Source organism: Salmo trutta, chromosome 1 (genome assembly GCF_901001165.1).
Source record: "Salmo trutta chromosome 1, fSalTru1.1, whole genome shotgun sequence".
Taxonomy (NCBI): Eukaryota; Metazoa; Chordata; class Actinopteri; order Salmoniformes; family Salmonidae; genus Salmo; species Salmo trutta.
This window is the reverse complement of record NC_042957.1, coordinates 68,142,312-68,158,700: the sequence shown is the minus strand read 5'-3', so window position 1 is coordinate 68,158,700 and position 16,389 is coordinate 68,142,312. Positions and strand designations below refer to the sequence as shown.

The 16,389-nt window shown below is 46.3% G+C and overlaps 1 protein-coding gene and 1 long non-coding RNA gene across 3 annotated transcripts in view; one reads left to right on the top strand and one right to left on the bottom strand.

Annotated features, from left to right (window-relative positions):
- LOC115206168 (Na(+)/H(+) exchange regulatory cofactor NHE-RF2) overlaps positions 1-16,389 on the top strand; it is a 62,291-nt gene that overhangs the window by 30,098 nt on the left and 15,804 nt on the right. The window lies entirely within an intron of this gene.
- On the bottom strand, positions 12,794-15,826 carry LOC115206173 (uncharacterized). The gene is made up of 2 exons (XR_003880752.1): positions 14,015-15,826; positions 12,794-13,853 (listed from the first exon to the last, which is right to left on the bottom strand). It is a non-coding gene; the product is annotated as an uncharacterized LOC115206173 (long non-coding RNA).

Genomic DNA, 16,389 nt, shown 5'->3' with positions numbered 1-16,389 from the left:
CACTCTCTTTCTCCCTCCCCTCAGATTGAGCAACAGGAGAACTGTGTGTGACAGAAACACACACACACATTCTCTATTTGAGGGCAGAACTTTGAAGCACAGAATCTGAGACACAGCAATTGCGCTATTTCAGACTGGCCTTACCAAACTATCCTCATTATGATGAGGCCCATGACTATAGTTACACATAATGTAATGTTAATGCATAGCCTCACAGATATGAATAGACTTTGTGTTGTGGTTCTCCTGTAATTACTTTTAACACCTCATGAGATTGTGTCTGATTTTGAAAACTCCTAACTGTTGACCTGTTGATGACCTCTTATCTGACCCTTTACCTGAAGGCCACGCCCCCAAGGGGAGACCCGGCAATGTCAGTTAAACTGTCTGTGTTGGTTACACTACTATTACCATGACAATACCTTGTACTCATGACATCATCAATGTGCTACTGCTGAGGGCACGTTCACTCTATGATGATTTGTTTGCCATGATGTCACTAGGGGTTGTAACGTGTCCTGTGCAGTTAGTGTCTTTACAGAAAATGTTACAACCCTTTCTCCAGTTTTACTAGAGTAGGAATACTTGCCATGGAAAGTGCAATGACAAGCTTGACTTTCAGGAATAATCTTAGGAAAACTCATATTACATTTTTGGTCTTTTTTTGGACTCTTATGGCCTAAAGGTGAGTGTGCAAGGCGTCTGTGTGATTTATTTTAGAATGCATGGTTTTGAATTATAATGACCTAACCGAAGCCGGAAGGGCGGGTTGTCCGCTTTGATGCCTCACTCAATTACAACGTGTCTCGCTTTTTTGAACTGGAAGAGGTAGCTAAGTATTGAGGCTTTACCATACATGGGACATTAGACCAATTCATCCACTAATGGCAACACAACATCGCTATCAGCAAAGATGATTGGAGATATGGACTATCCTGCTAGCAAACAGCCTGTCCCGTCCTTTCCACCCGCCTCGCTCTGCTTGCTCAGCCCGCCCGCTTCTGGTCTGTTTTCCGCTTTAGTCGAATGTTTCCATATACAGTATGTGTGTATCACAGGTGGCTACTTGGGGGAGGACGGCTCATAGTAAAACCATGTGTTTGATCTGTCGGATACCATTCCATTAATTCCGTTCTAGCCATTAATATGAGCCCGTCCTCCCCAATGAAGGTGTTTATGGTTTTCAGGACACACTGCACACACTGTAACCTTCAGGGCTCATAAGAAATGTGATCCTCTTCTCCAGAGGATATTGGGTTAGCATTAATCCCCTAATGGAAATCATACAGCTGAATACAACGATGACAACACACACACACATTAGGGATTCCCCTACTAGGTTACAGACAAAGCATCACCACACGCAACCATGCGCGCACACACACACACACACACACACACACACACACAGACAGTCTTGTAAAACTAACCTTGTGGGGACACACAATTCAGTCCCATTCAATATCCTATTTTTCCTTACACCTAACCCTAAACCTAACCCTTACCTGTACCCTAACCCTAACATTAACCTAACCTTAACCCCAAAACTAACCTTAGCCCCTAACCCCAAAACTAACCCTAGCTCCTAACCCCAAAACTAACCCTAGCTCCTAACCCTAACCCCAAAACTAACCCTAGCTCCTAACCCTAGCTGTCACGGTTGTCGTAGGAATGAGCGGACCAAAGTGCAGCGTGTGTCGTTCCACATTTTATTTATACTGTGAAACTATGCAATACATAAATAAACTGAATGACAAAAAACAACAAACCGTGACGCAGAGGTGAAACACACTACTCAAAATTAATCTCCCACAAACCCAGGTGGGACGAACACCAACTTAAATATGACCTCCAATTAGAGACAACGATGACCAGCTGCCTCTAATTGGAGATCATCCCAAACACAGCCCAACATAGAAATACAAAACTAGAACATAACAACATCAAAAAACTAAACTAGAAAACCCCCCTGTCACGCCCTGACCTACTCTACCATAGAAAATAACACCTTACTATGGTCAGGACGTGACAGTACCCCCCCCAAAGGTGCAGACTCCGAATGCAACTAAACAACAAAAGAAAACAAAAAAAGGGAGGGTAGGGAGGGTGACAAGTGTCTATGGCGGCTCTGGTGCAGTACACAGAACCTTATTATCCAGCGGATCCTCCAGCAGAGGAGGCGGCTCCGGTTCGGGGCGTAACCCCCGCTCCGCCCGCTGATCCCTCTGCTTCTGTACCACCGGACCGTGGATCGTCGGAGGAGGAACCGGACTCCAGATCATCGCCGGAGGTCCCGGGCTGCGGGCCGCCGCCGGAGGTCCCGGGCTGCGGGCCGCCGCCGGAGGTCCCGGGCTGCGGGCCGCCGCCGGAGGTCCCGGGCTGCGGGCCGCCGCCGGAGGTCCCGGGCTGGGAATGCGCACTGGAGGCCTGATGCGTGGGGCTGGCACAGGTGGCGCCAGACTGGTAACACGCACCTCAGGGCAAGTGCGGGGAGCAGGAACAGGACACTCCGGACTGGGCAGGTGCACTGGAGGCCTGATGCGTGGGGCTGGCACCGGTGGTGCCAGACTGGTAACATGCACCTCAGGGCAAGTGCGAGGAGCAGGCACAGGGTGTACCAGGCTGGATAGACTCACTGGAGGCCTCGAGCGTATAGCTGGCACAACCCGTCCTGGCTGGATGCTTACTTTCGCCCGGCAAACGCGGGGAGCTGGCACAGGACGAACTGGGCTGTGAATACGCACTGGCGACACAGTGCGCAGCGCCGGCGCAGGATATCCTGGACCGAGAAGGCGAACTGGAGACCAGGAGTGCTGAGCTGGCACCACCCTTCCTGGCTGAATGCCCACCATAGCTCGGCAAATGCGGGGCGCGGACACAGATCGCACCGGACTGTGAATGCGCACTGGCGACACAGTGCGCATCACCGCATAACACGGTGCTTGCTTCTTCACTCGCTCCCCACGGTAAGCACGGGGAGTTGGCTCAGGTCTCCAACCTGACTCTGCCAATCTCCCCGTGTGCCCCCCCCAAAACATTTTTTTGGGCTGCCTCTCGCACTTGCCTCGTGGTTGGTATAGTGCCTCGTAGTATCGCCGCTCCGCTCTTGCTGCCTCGATTTCCTCTTTAGGACGGCGATACTCCCCAGCCTGCCTCCAGGGTCCTTTCCCGTCCAATATCTCCTCCCAAGTCCATTTGTCCTGCTGTTCACACTGCTTGGTCCTTTGGTGGTGGAAGATTCTGTCACGGTTGTCGTAGGAATGAGCAGACCAAAGTGCAGCGTGTGTGTCGTTCCACATTTTTATTTATACTGTGAAACTATGCAACCATGACGCAGAGATGAAACATACACTACTCAAAATTAATCTCCCACAAACCCAGGTGGGACAAACACCAACTTAAATATGACCTCCAATTAGAGACAACGATGACCAGCTGCCTCTAATTGGAGATCATCCCAAACACAGCCCAACATAGAAATACAAAACTAGAACAACCCAACATAGAAATACAAAACTAGAACAACCCAACATAGAAATACAAAACTAGAACATAACAACATAGAAAAACTAAACTAGAAAACCCCCCTGTCACGCCCTGACCTACTCTACCATAGAAAATAACAACTTACTATGGTCAGGATGTGACACTAGCTCCTAACCCTAACCCCAAAACTAACCCTAGCTCCTAACCCTAGCTCCTAACCGCAAACCTAATTCTAACCCTAACACTAATTCTAACCTTAACCCCCTAGAAATAGCATTTGACCTTGTGGGGACCAACAAACTGTCCCCAGTTGGTCAAATGTGTTTACTATTCTTGTGGGGACTTCTGGTCCTTCTTCTGGTCCCCACAAGTATAGTTAAACACGTCCACACACACACACACACACACACACTTATGATACACCACAATCACACACACACAGTAACACACACACACTGGCTGGCACAGACCTGAGTACTGGTACTAGACAGAGAGTCAATGATCCTTGGTAGTGACGGGGTTAACAGTGGTCATGATCCAACTATCCCAGCAGTCTCTTAGTGAATAATTCAACAACAGCACCGATCTAATTTCATCAACCACACACACACACACACACACACACCATCATAATCTTACTCACACACACCACATACTGTACAGACACACACTCAGGGCAGGTTGATGTTTATTGGGATGAGTCTTGTCCTTGAGGCAGGACTGGGGGCCTCATACAAACAGAGCCACACAATACACAGACAGACAGACAGACAGGCAGGCAGGCAGGCAGGCAGACAGAGACAGACAGACAGACAGACAGACAGTGGAAGGAATGCATGTCGTGGCACTACGTTCATTGATAGATCATTCACTGCCTGTCAACAGGGCACTGCTCTGGGGCTGTGTTACTGAATGTGGTGTCAGTGTGGAGGGGCCAAAGGGACTGGAGGCTGGGGAGGCTGGGTGGGTCAGTGTGGAGGGGTAAAGGGACTGGAGGCTGGGGAGGCTGGGTGGGTCAGTGTGGAGGGGTAAAGGGACTGGAGACTGGGGAGGCTGGGTGGTTCAGTGTGGAGGGGTAAAGGGACTGGAGACTGGAGAGGCTGAGTGGGTCAGTGTGGAGGGGTAAAGGGACTGGAGACTGGGGAGGCTGGGTGGGTCAGTGTGGAGGGGTAAAGGGACTGGAGACTGGAGAGGCTGGGTGGGTCAGTGTGGAGGGGTAAAGGGACTGGAGACTGGGGAGGCTGGGTGGTTCAGTGTGGAGGGGTTAAGGGACTGGAGAGGCTGGGTGTGTCAGTGTGGAGGGGTAAAGGGACTGGAGACTGGGGAGGCTGGGTGGGTCAGTGTGGAGGGGTAAAGGGACTGGAGACTGGGGAGGCTGGGTGGGTCAGTGTGGAGGGGTAAAGGGACTGGAGACTGGGGAGGCTGGGTGGGTCAGTGTGGAGGGGTAAAGGGACTGGAGACTGGGGAAGCTGGGTGGGTCAATGTGGAGGGTAAAGGGACTGGAGACTGGGGAGGCTGGGTGGTTCAGTGTGGAGGGGTAAAGGGACTGGAGACTGGGGAGGCTGGGTGGTTCAATGTGGAGGGGTAAAGGGACTGGAGACTGGAGAGGCTGGGTGGGTCAGTGTGGAGGGGTAAAGGGACTGGAGACTGGGGAGGCTGGGTGGGTCAGTGTGGAGGGGTAAAGGGACTGGAGACTGGGGAAGCTGGGTGGGTCAATGTGGAGGGTAAAGGGACTGGAGACTGGGGAGGCTGGGTGGGTCAGTGTGGAGGGGTAAAGGGACTGGAGACTGGGGAGGCTGGGTGGGTCAGTGTGGAGGGGTAAAGGGACTGGAGACTGGGGAGGCTGGGTGGGTCAGTGTGGAGGGGTAAAGGGACTGGAAGCTGGGGAGTTCAGTGTGGAGGGGCCAAAGGGACTGGAGACTGGGGAGGCTGGGTGGGTCAGTGTGGAGGGGCCAAAGGGACTGGAGACTGGGGAGTGGAGGGAGGGAGTGGATGAGAGCATAGAAATATCATCTCAATAGTGATTGTATGTCTATGGGTGAGAGAGACCAGACAGTAGGTACTAGAAGCAAGCGTCAGGAGTTTTTCCCTAGGAGTTCTATCCTAATACCAGGACCTAGTTCTATCCTAATACCAGGACCTAGTTCTATTCTAATACTAGGACCTAGTTCTATTCTAATACCAGGACCTACTTCTATTCTAATACTAGGACCTACTTCTATTCTAATACCAGGACCTAGTTCTATTCTAATACCAGGACCTACTTCTATCCTAATACCAGGACCTAGTTATATCCTAATACCAGGACCTAGTTCTATTCTAATACCAGGACCTAGGTCTATCCTAATACCAGGACCTAGTTCTATTCTAATACTAGGACCTAGTTATATTCTAATACCAGGACCTAGGTCTATCCTAATACCAGGACCTACTTCTATCCTAATACAGGACCTAGTTCTATTCTAATACCAGGACCTAGTTCTATCCTAATACCAGGACCTAGTTCTATTTTAATACCAGGACCTAGTTCTATTCTAATACCAGGACCTAGTTCTATTCTAATACCAGGACCTACTTATATTCTAATACAGGACCTAGTTCTATTCTAATACCAGGACCTAGTTACAGTATATTCTAATACCAGGACCTAGGTCTATTCTAATACCAGGACCTAGTTCTATCCTAATACCAGGACCTAGTTCTATTCTAATACCAGGACCTAGTTCTATCCTAATACCAGGACCTAGTTCTATTCTAATACCAGGACCTAGTTCTATTCTAATACCAGGACCTACTTCTATTCTAATACCAGGACCTACTTCTATTCTAATACCAGGACCTAGTTCTATTCTAATACCAGGACCTAGTTCTATTCTAATACCAGGACCTAGTTCTATTCTAATACCAGGACCTAGTTCTATCCTAATACCAGGACCTAGTTCTATTCTAATACCAGGACCTAGGTCTATTCTAATACCAGGACCTAGTTCTATTCTAATACCAGGACCTAGGTCTATTCTAATACCAGGACCTAGGTCTATCCTAATACCAGGACCTAGTTATATTCTAATACCAGGACCTAGTTATATTCTAATACCAGGACCTAGTTCTATCCTAATACCAGGACCTAGGTCTATTCTAATACCAGGACCTAGTTACAGTATATTCTAATACCAGGACCTAGGTCTATTCTAATACCAGGACCTAGGTATATTCTAATACCAGGACCTAGTTCTATTCTAATGCCAGGACCTAGTTCTATCCTAATACCAGGACCTAGTTCTATCCTAATACCAGGACCTATGTCTATTCTAATGCCAGGACCTAGTTACAGTATATCCTAATACCAGGACCTAGTTCTATCCTAATACCAGGACCTAGTTATATCCTAATACCAGGACCTAGTTATATTCTAATACCAGGACCTAGTTATATTCTAATACCAGGACCTAGTTATATTCTAATACCAGGACCTAGTTCTATCCTAATACCAGGACCTAGTTCTATCCTAATACCAGGACCTAGTTCTATCCTAATACCAGGACCTAGTTCTATCCTAATACCAGGACCTAGTTCTATCCTAATACCAGGACCTAGTTCTATCCTAATACCAGGACCTAGTTCTATCCTAATACCAGGACCTAGTTCTATTCTAATACCAGGACCTAGTTCTGTTCTAATACCAGGACCTAGTTCTGTTCTAATACCAGGACCTAGTTCTATCCTAATACCAGGACCTAGTTCTATCCTAATACCAGGACCTAGTTCTATTCTAATACCAGGACCTAGTTATATTCTAATACCAGGACCTAGTTATATTCTAATACCAGGACCTAGTTCTATTCTAATACCAGGACCTAGTTCTATTTTAATACCAGGACCTAGTTCTATTTTAATACCAGGACCTAGTTCTATTCTAATACCAGGACCTAGTTCTATTCTAATACCAGGACCTAGTTCTATTCTAATACCAGGACCTAGTTATATTCTAATACCAAGACCTAGTTCTATTCTAATACCAGGACCTAGTTCTATTCTAATACCAGGGCCTAGTCCTATTCTAATACCAGGACCTAGTTCTATCCTAATACCAGGACCTAGTTCTATCCTAATACCAGGACCTAGTTCTATTCTAATACCAGGGCCTAGTTCTATTCTAATACCAGGACCTAGTTCTATTCTAATATCAGGACCTAGTTCTATTCTAATATCAGGACCTAGTTCTATTCTAATATCAGGACCTAGTTCTATTCTAATATCAGGACCTAGTTCTATTCTAATATCAGGACCTAGTTCTATCCTAATACCAGGACCTAGTTCTATCCTAATACCAGGACCTAGTTCTATCCTAATACCAGGACCTAGGTCTATCCTAATACCAGGACCTAGTTCTAATCTAATACCAGGACCTAGTTATATCCTAATACCAGGACCTAGTTCTATCCTAATACCAGGACCTAGTTCTATTCTAATACCAGGACCTAGTTCTATTCTAATACCAGGACCTAGTTCTATTCTAATACCAGGACCTAGTTCTATCCTAATACCAGGACCTAGTTCTATTCTAATACCAGGACCTAGTTCTATTCTAATATCAGGACCTAGTTCTATCCTAATACCAGGGCCTTGAGTTCTTCCTGGTCAGGTCATGTGGTCAGGAAAAACTCCTGACTCTACTTACAGTGCATACTGTTTCCTGACAATGTAACTTGACCAGGAAAAGCCCTGCACTCAGCCTGACGATGTTGTATGGATATCATGAAGGTGGAAAACATGCTGTTTGGATTTTCCTTTAGGAATAATTAGAATTTATGCCTGTTAGTTTCCAATGGCCGTGTTCAGAACAGAACAGAAACGTAGCTCACACATATTGGAATGGGAGTGGAGAATGTCATTCTGTACAGAGTTCCTAAACAGAACACTAGATTTTCCAAAACAAAGATGGAGTTCTCACCATGAAGTGATTTCCTGATTATAGGCTTGTTTGCCGACAGAAGGGAAAAAGCAAAAACTCAATTTTGTTCTGTTTCTCATCAAAATATCTAAAAGCCACTGACCCATTAGAGAGAAAATCAAAGAACCCACCCCCCCCCCCCCAAAAAAAGAATGTGTCATTCTAACATGGGATTGATCCATGTTAGAAATTCTTTTCTACAGTGATAGCGTTGGAATTGTCCATTTTTCCCTCATAAATAGGGGTGGAGATTGAAAACTGTCTAACCCCACCTGAAAAATAACTAATCTAGTAGGAAATGAAACTAGCACATGTACACTGGCTTTATATCCATCCAGAATTCCAGATATCATCATTAACCTAGATAGGAAATACCTCTTATTCTTGTTCCCAGTTGGCTCCAAAACTCCCACGCTGTTGCCAAGTGGAGTTGGAGGAGTGAAGCCTGGAGGGCGGCCATATTTGGCAGTGTTGTCATTTATATTCTCTATCTCTGCTGGCTGTCAGCTCAACTAACCAGTCCCTCCACACCCGTCACAGGTGTGAGAGTGACTATAACTGAAAGATGTTGTAACACCAAGCTCAGTGCAGTACACCACATGTAACAACCACTTCTTTAATGTTTGTATAAGGTATGCGCATACATCGTCTCATAATGACCGTGTCATAACATACATCGTCTCATAATGATCGTGTCATAACATACATCATGTCATAACATTGATTATTTTCCTTTGTTTAGTTCTCCTGTTTTTTCTCCATTCATTTCATTTAATATATGTTATCTTGCCCTTCAGAAACAGGAGAAAACAATCACATGAACGACTGTTGGTGTACTGACATTTGATCATTGCCATCTGGCTTGCAGAAATAGAGAAATCCCATTTAGATATACAGTATTGTCAGAGTTGTTATGACCACTTGGCTTGGACAGATCCTCAGGAGGCTTCTCATAGCTTCCAAGTCCCTTCTTGTTAACTGATGCATTGTTTTTCCTCCAAGCCTTAACCAATCACCACTCTTTAATAAGACGTCTCCCGTTTTGCTGCACCTCAGCCTAGATTGGGCCTCACAGACGGTGCTGGCTAAGGTAGAGCGAAGGGGGCCTTTGGCACATAAAGAGGAAGACACTGTTACGTTCCCCAGTTTCTGTTGTGGTTTGCGTATTATCATGTATGTATTTCAGGAGATGGATTCCTGAAATTCTCTACGAGCAGCTGATTGGTCAATCAACATTGATTGTTTGGAGAGCTGACCCCGCCCCCTCATCAGGACGCAGCTGTCTCCAATTACTAACTTCTTCTGAAGCTATATAAGCCCCAGTTCTGTTGCTCAGAAAGGAGATGATTGATGAGAGACAAGGCTAATGGCTGAGGGTTATAGCATGTTGGTTGTTTCCAAGAATTTTGGTATGTACTGTGTCCGTTGTTGCTGAGGGAGCTGATTGGTTGTGTGTGTCAATAGGATGCAGTGTTTTGATTATTGACTTACATTTGTGTAATTCTGTTTCATTTGTTCCCAGGGGGGGAAGGGGAAGGCACCTAGGGAGTGTTTAGGCAAGAGGCCCGCGGGCATACATATACCCGTAGTAGTTTGCTGTCTATGCACACTAGGAAAGACCTGGGCGGACCATCCCCTGTATTTTGGTTAGTGCACCAGGTGGTGCTAGATAGGTAAGTAGTGGGTAGGCAGGTAAGGTAGGAGAGGGGGCTTTGATATTTACTTTCTTTGCTTTGGTTCCGTCCAGCCCCTTTTCCCAAACCTTACCACGTGAAGGAATAAATTCCCTGTTAACGGTATTCTCTGCCTATTCGTCATACTTGTTCACACCTACACTTCCCTACCTTATTCACAACAAGGAGAGTTGAGTTGTAGCAGGGTGTTGCGTTCCCTCTTTCTAGAGGTGTGCGTAACATAATGGGGGCTCATCCGGGATCCCATTAAACCCACCGGACCCTGCTGCACTGAGCTTTCTGTGATTTGTGAGTATGAGTGACTAGTTTAGTTTGTGATTAGTTCAGTGTTGAGCGTCATAGCATTAGCTATTTGTTGGCTCTTGTGTTTGGTGTAGTAGTTTACAATGGCTACTTTTGATGTGCAATCCTTTTTGGATAACCCGTCGTGGGAGGTGTTTAATAAGTGTCGTAAAATTGATTTAATGACCTTGGCTGACCATTATTCATTGTCTATTTCGCACAATTTAGTTAAGGCGGAGGTTAAGAAACTAGTGTTAAATGTATTGTTAGAAGAGCAGGTGCTTGTGTTACCGCTGCCTGAACCTACTACCCCTGTAGGGGATGTTGCTGCTCCTGTAAGCCCGTCGGTTTCTGAGACCGAAGGCGAGGCTAAAGCTCCAGCCACATTGCCCCGTTTTGATCCGCTCTCCCCACTGTCAACTGGTGATGCCAGAAGGGATGTCCGTTCTATACAGTTTCAACTGGAAGCGGAAGAGAGAGCCCAAATTAGGCGAGAAAATCTCCAGTAAGAAATCTGTAAAATAGAGGCTGAAAAAGAAAGAGAACAGCGGCAGTTGGAAATCTGTAAAATAGAGGCAGAAAGAGAACAGCGGCAGATGGATTTCAAAATGCGCCAAATGGAATTGGAGGCAGAGACAGCGAGGCTAGCCTTTGTTTCTACTGTGCCTGTTAGTGAGTCGTCCTCACCAGCTGGAGCTTCCAACACGTTTGACATTAGTAGGCAGATTGCCTTAGTACCTTTGTTTAGAGAATCAGAGGTTGACTCCTATTTTTGTGTGTTTGAACGTATAGCCGTAGCCTTGAAATGGCCTGAAGAAGTATGGTGCTTATTACTTCAGTGTAAATTAACTGGAAAAGCCCAAGAGGTTTTATCAGCGCTACCTTTGGAAGATAGTTTGAACTATGAAGTGGTCAAAGCTACCGTTCTTCGTGCTTATGAGCTTGTGCCTGAGGCATACCGACAGAGATTTAGGTCTCATAGAAAGTCTCCTAGTAAGACTTATGTGGAATTTGCTAGAGACAAGGGAAATCTGTTTGATAAATGGCATGCTGCTAGTAAGGTAACTGATTTCAACTCTCTCCGGGAGTTAATTTTGTTGGAAGAGTTTAAAAATTGCTTACCCGAACGCATTGTAGTATACCTAAATGAACAGAAAGTATCCTCCCTGTCAGAAGCGTCTGTGTTGGCAGACGAGTTTGTGTTGACGCACAAGAGTGTGTTTTCGGCTCATACTGAGAGTAGAGCTACTGAGTTGCCTACTTTTAGTCCCAGTCGGCCCACAGTATATCAAGCACGCCAGAAAAATGAGCGTCCCTGTTTCTATTGTCATAAAGTGGGACATGTGATTAATGATTGCTTCCTACTAAAACGCAAACAAGCGATGCCTTTTCGTGCCAAGCCGCCAACAGGTGTTGGGCTAATTCGTACTGTTGTGAGGTCGGAAACAAAACAGGTGCCTCAGAGTAAATGTAGTTTGAAAGTCTCAGTACCCGACCGCAGTTACGAACCGTTCATTTTTGAGGGGTTTGTGTCCATAGCGAATGACGAAGCATCTCAGCGTCCTGTTAAAATCCTTAGAGATACAGGGGCGGCGCAGTCATTTATATTGTTTGATGTGTTGCCCTTATCCGACAATACATACTGTGGTTCCAGTGTGTTAGTTCAGGGTATTGAAATGGGTTTTGTCCCAGTGCCGTTGCACTTTGTGAATGTACACTCTGAGTTAATCAGTGGAATATTCAGAGTAGGGGTACGTCCTAAGTTGCCAGTAAAAGGTGTGACCTTTATAATGGGTAACGATATCGCTGGAGGAAAGGTAGTACCCGTATTGGAAGTGTTGGATAAAAGTGACCACTCTCTCTCCAATGAGTTGGCACAGAGTTATCTCCATGTGTTCCCCGCTTGTGCTGTCACTCGTGCTCAGGCAAGACAAATGGGTGACGTGATAGATTTGTCAAAAACTGTTTTGTTTAAAGAAGTTGATCAAGAGGATGGGTTGTGTACTACCTCTAAGAAGCTGATCACCTCTGACAAACAGCCCAGGGGAAGTGAAATCGCGCCCCAATTACATGACATTCTTTTGACTGTCACCCCCGAGAAGGTGATTGAATGTCAAAAGGGAGACATCAGTCTTCGCAAGTGTTTTGCTTCGGTAACTTCCATTGAGGAAGCTAAAACTAAAGAGACTGCCTACTTTATGGAAGCAGGAGTTTTGATGCGTAAATGGGCAGCTCATGACACCGTTAGTGACTGGAGTGAAGTGTGTCAAGTGGTTGTTCCTACACCATTCCGACAGCAGGTGCTGTCACTCGCCCATGACCAGGCGTGGTCCGGACACTTGGGGATCACGAAGACTTATAACCGAGTCCTTCGACATTTTTTTTGGCCAGGTTTGAAGTCTGACGTTGTCCAATTCTGTAAGACATGCCACGTATGTCAACTCACTGGGAAAGCGAATCAAACAGTTCCACGTGCGCCGCTCTGCCCGATTCCTGTGGTGGGGGAACCGTTTGAAAAAGTGATAATTGATTGTGTAGGTCCATTGCCGAAAACCAGGTCAGGTAACCAGTTCTTACTAACAATAATGTGCAGTGCTACTCGATACCCAGAGGCTATTCCTCTACGGACAATAACGGCTAAGACTGTGGTGAAGGCACTAGTGAAGTTCTTCTCTACGTTTGGACTCCCTAAAGTAATCCAAACTGACCAGGGATCCAACTTTATGTCAAAGCTGTTCTCTAGTGTGTTAAAGACGCTGTGTATTTCCCATCAGGTCTCCAGTCCGTATCATCCAGAGAGTCAAGGGGCTCTCGAACGCTGGCATCAGACGCTGAAGGCAATGCTACGCAAGTATTGCATGGATACCAGTACTGATTGGGATGAGGGGGTGCCCTTTGTCCTATTTGCTATTAGGGAAACAATACAAGAGTCCTTAGGGTTCAGCCCTGCTGACCTTGTGTTTGGACACACCCCACGGGGTCCGCTAAAGGTTTTGAAGGAGCATATCTTATCTCCTACACCCAGTAGCGCCCCTAAAAATGTGTTGGATTATGTCAGTAAGATGCGGGAGAGACTGCACGCTGCATGTGCATTAGCCCAAAAGTCTCTCTCCTCTACTCAAAAACGCATGAAGTTGCATTATGACAAAAAGGCTGTTGGCCGTTCTTTTGCACCAGGTGATCAAGTTTTAGTTTTGTTGCCAATCCCTGGCTCATCTCTGTCAGCACGTTTTTCTGGACCATATCTTGTGGAAAAGAAACTCAGTGACACCAATTATGTGATAAAGACCCCAGATCGGAGGCGTTCTTCCCGAATGTGTCATGTTAACATGCTGAAAGCATATTATATGCGTGATTCTCCCAACAGCTCCTCAAGAAAGCCTGTCCAGCCCGCCGTTTCCAGTGTGGCTGCGGTGGTGCTGAAGCCTGGCTGGTATCTAGAGGAGGATAAGGAGGATGGGTTGGAGTTACGCCATACGTTACAGCAGTGTGAACGCTTATGTAATTCAGAGATGCTGAAAAAGTTACCATCTCAAATGGAACATTTGGATAAAGACCAAACTAAGGATCTTATCTTATTGATAAACAGTTTTCTCACTGTGTTTCAGGATGTTCCAAGTCGCACGTCCATCTTGGAACATGACGTGGATGTGGGGGACGCTGTTCCTATAAGTCAGCATCCGTACCGGGTTAATGCAAAGAAAAGGGAGGTAATGAAAAGTGAGGTAGCTTATTTATTACAGAATGACATGGCAAAACCCAGTAACAGCTCCTGGAGTTCCCCGTGTATTCTTGTTCCTAAGCCTGACGGTACGTCTCGCTTATGTACGGACTATCGTCGAGTAAATGCCGTTACAAAGTCTGATTCTTTTCCTCTACCTCGCTTAGATGACTGCATTGATAGAATTGGCTCTGCTGCTTACGTTAGTAAATTAGATTTGCTAAAAGGTTATTGGCAGGTGCCTTTGACCTCTCGAGCTTCTGACATCTCGGCTTTCGTTACGGCAGATAACTTCGTACAATATTCTGTGATGCCCTTTGGAATGTGTAATGCACCTGCTACTTTTCAGCGGTTAGTTAACATTGTTTTTGCCGATGTACCAAATTGTACTGCTTATCTTGACGATGTGGTAATACATTCGTCTACTTGGTCTGATCATTTCGCCACCTTGAAAAGTGTGTTTCAGCGGTTGGCGAATGCTTCTTTAACCCTCAAGTTGGCCAAGTGTGAGTTTGGGAAGGCTACAGTGACTTACTTAGGGAAACAAGTGGGACGAGGTCAAGTGCGCCCAGTAACTGGCAAAGTGGAAGCAATTGTTGCTTTTCCTGCTCCCACGACTCGCCGCCAGTTGCGCAGATTCCTGGGGATGGTAGGTTACTATCGTACTTTCTGTAAGAATTTCTCGACGGTAGTAGCTCCCCTTTCATCTCTGCTTAGTCCGAAGGTACCATTTAAGTGGTCCCAGGACTGTAACTATGCTTTTGAGTCCGCTAAAGCGCTACTTTGTAGTGCCCCAGTGCTTGCCGCCCCCAACTTTGACAAACCTTTTAAGTTGGAGGTAGACGCTAGTATAGTGGCGATGGGTGCGGTTCTCTTGCAGGAAGATGGAGTGGATCGACCCGTCAGTTTCTTCTCCCGTAAGTTCAACTCGTGTCAGTCAAGGTACTCCACAATTGAACAGGAAACGCTGGCTTTATTGCTAGCATTACAGTTCTTTGAGGTATATGTGGGTTCCAGTGCCTTGCCTGTAATGGTCTTCACGGACCATAATCCTTTGGTGTTCTTAAAGCAAATGTACAATCAGAACCGCCGCCTTATGCGGTGGGCTCTGATTGTACAAGGATATAATGTACAGATAGCCTATGTGAAGGGCTCGGCAAATGTGGTTGCCGACGCTCTATCACGGGTTTAGTAACTGGGGAAGCGTTGAATTTTGTTATTGCAAACTGTATGTTTGCATTTTTTGTGTTGGGCGTGTTACGTTCCCCAGTTTCTGTTGTGGTTTGTGTATTATCATGTATGTAATTCAGGAGATGGATTCCTGAAATTCTCTACGAGCAGCTGATTGGTCAATCAACATTGATTGTTTGGAGAGCTGACCCCGCCCCCTCATCAGGACGCAGCTGTCTCCAATTACTAACTTCTTCTGAAGCTATATAAGCCCCAGTTCTGTTGCTCAGAAAGGAGATGATTGATGAGAGACAAGGCTAATGGCTGAGGGTTATAGCATGTTGGTTGTTTCCAAGAATTTTGGTATGTACTGTGTCCGTTGTTGCTGAGGGAGCTGATTGGTTGTGTGTGTCAATAGGATGCAGTGTTTTGATTATTGACTTACATTTGTGTAATTCTGTTTCATTTGTTCCCAGGGGGGGAAGGGGAAGGCACCTAGGGAGTGTTTAGGCAAGAGGCCCGCGGGCATACATATACCCGTAGTAGTTTGCTGTCTATGCACACTAGGAAAGACCTGGGCGGACCATCCCCTGTATTTTGGTTAGTGCACCAGGTGGTGCTAGATAGGTAAGTAGTGGGTAGGCAGGTAAGGTAGGAGAGGGGGCTTTGATATTTACTTTCTTTGCTTTGGTTCCGTCCAGCCCCTTTTCCCAAACCTTACCACGTGAAGGAATAAATTCCCTGTTAACGGTATTCTCTGCCTATTCGTCATACTTGTTCACACCTACACTTCCCTACCTTATTCACAACAAGGAGAGTTGAGTTGTAGCAGGGTGTTGCGTTCCCTCTTTCTAGAGGCGTGCGTAACAGACACACACACGTACAGAGGGACGATGACATGGGCCACCCTCCAGGGGGTGATTAGTGCTGTGTGGACGGGCATCTAGAGGCAGTCAGAGGTTGGCTTGGAAGGGACGGCCGTCTCCCCTCGCTAATGTCTACCAGCAGGGCTGTTCACACTGTTTATCTTACTCTCAGACCTTCCTCACTCACTCACTCTCTCTCTCTGTTTCAACTCTCTC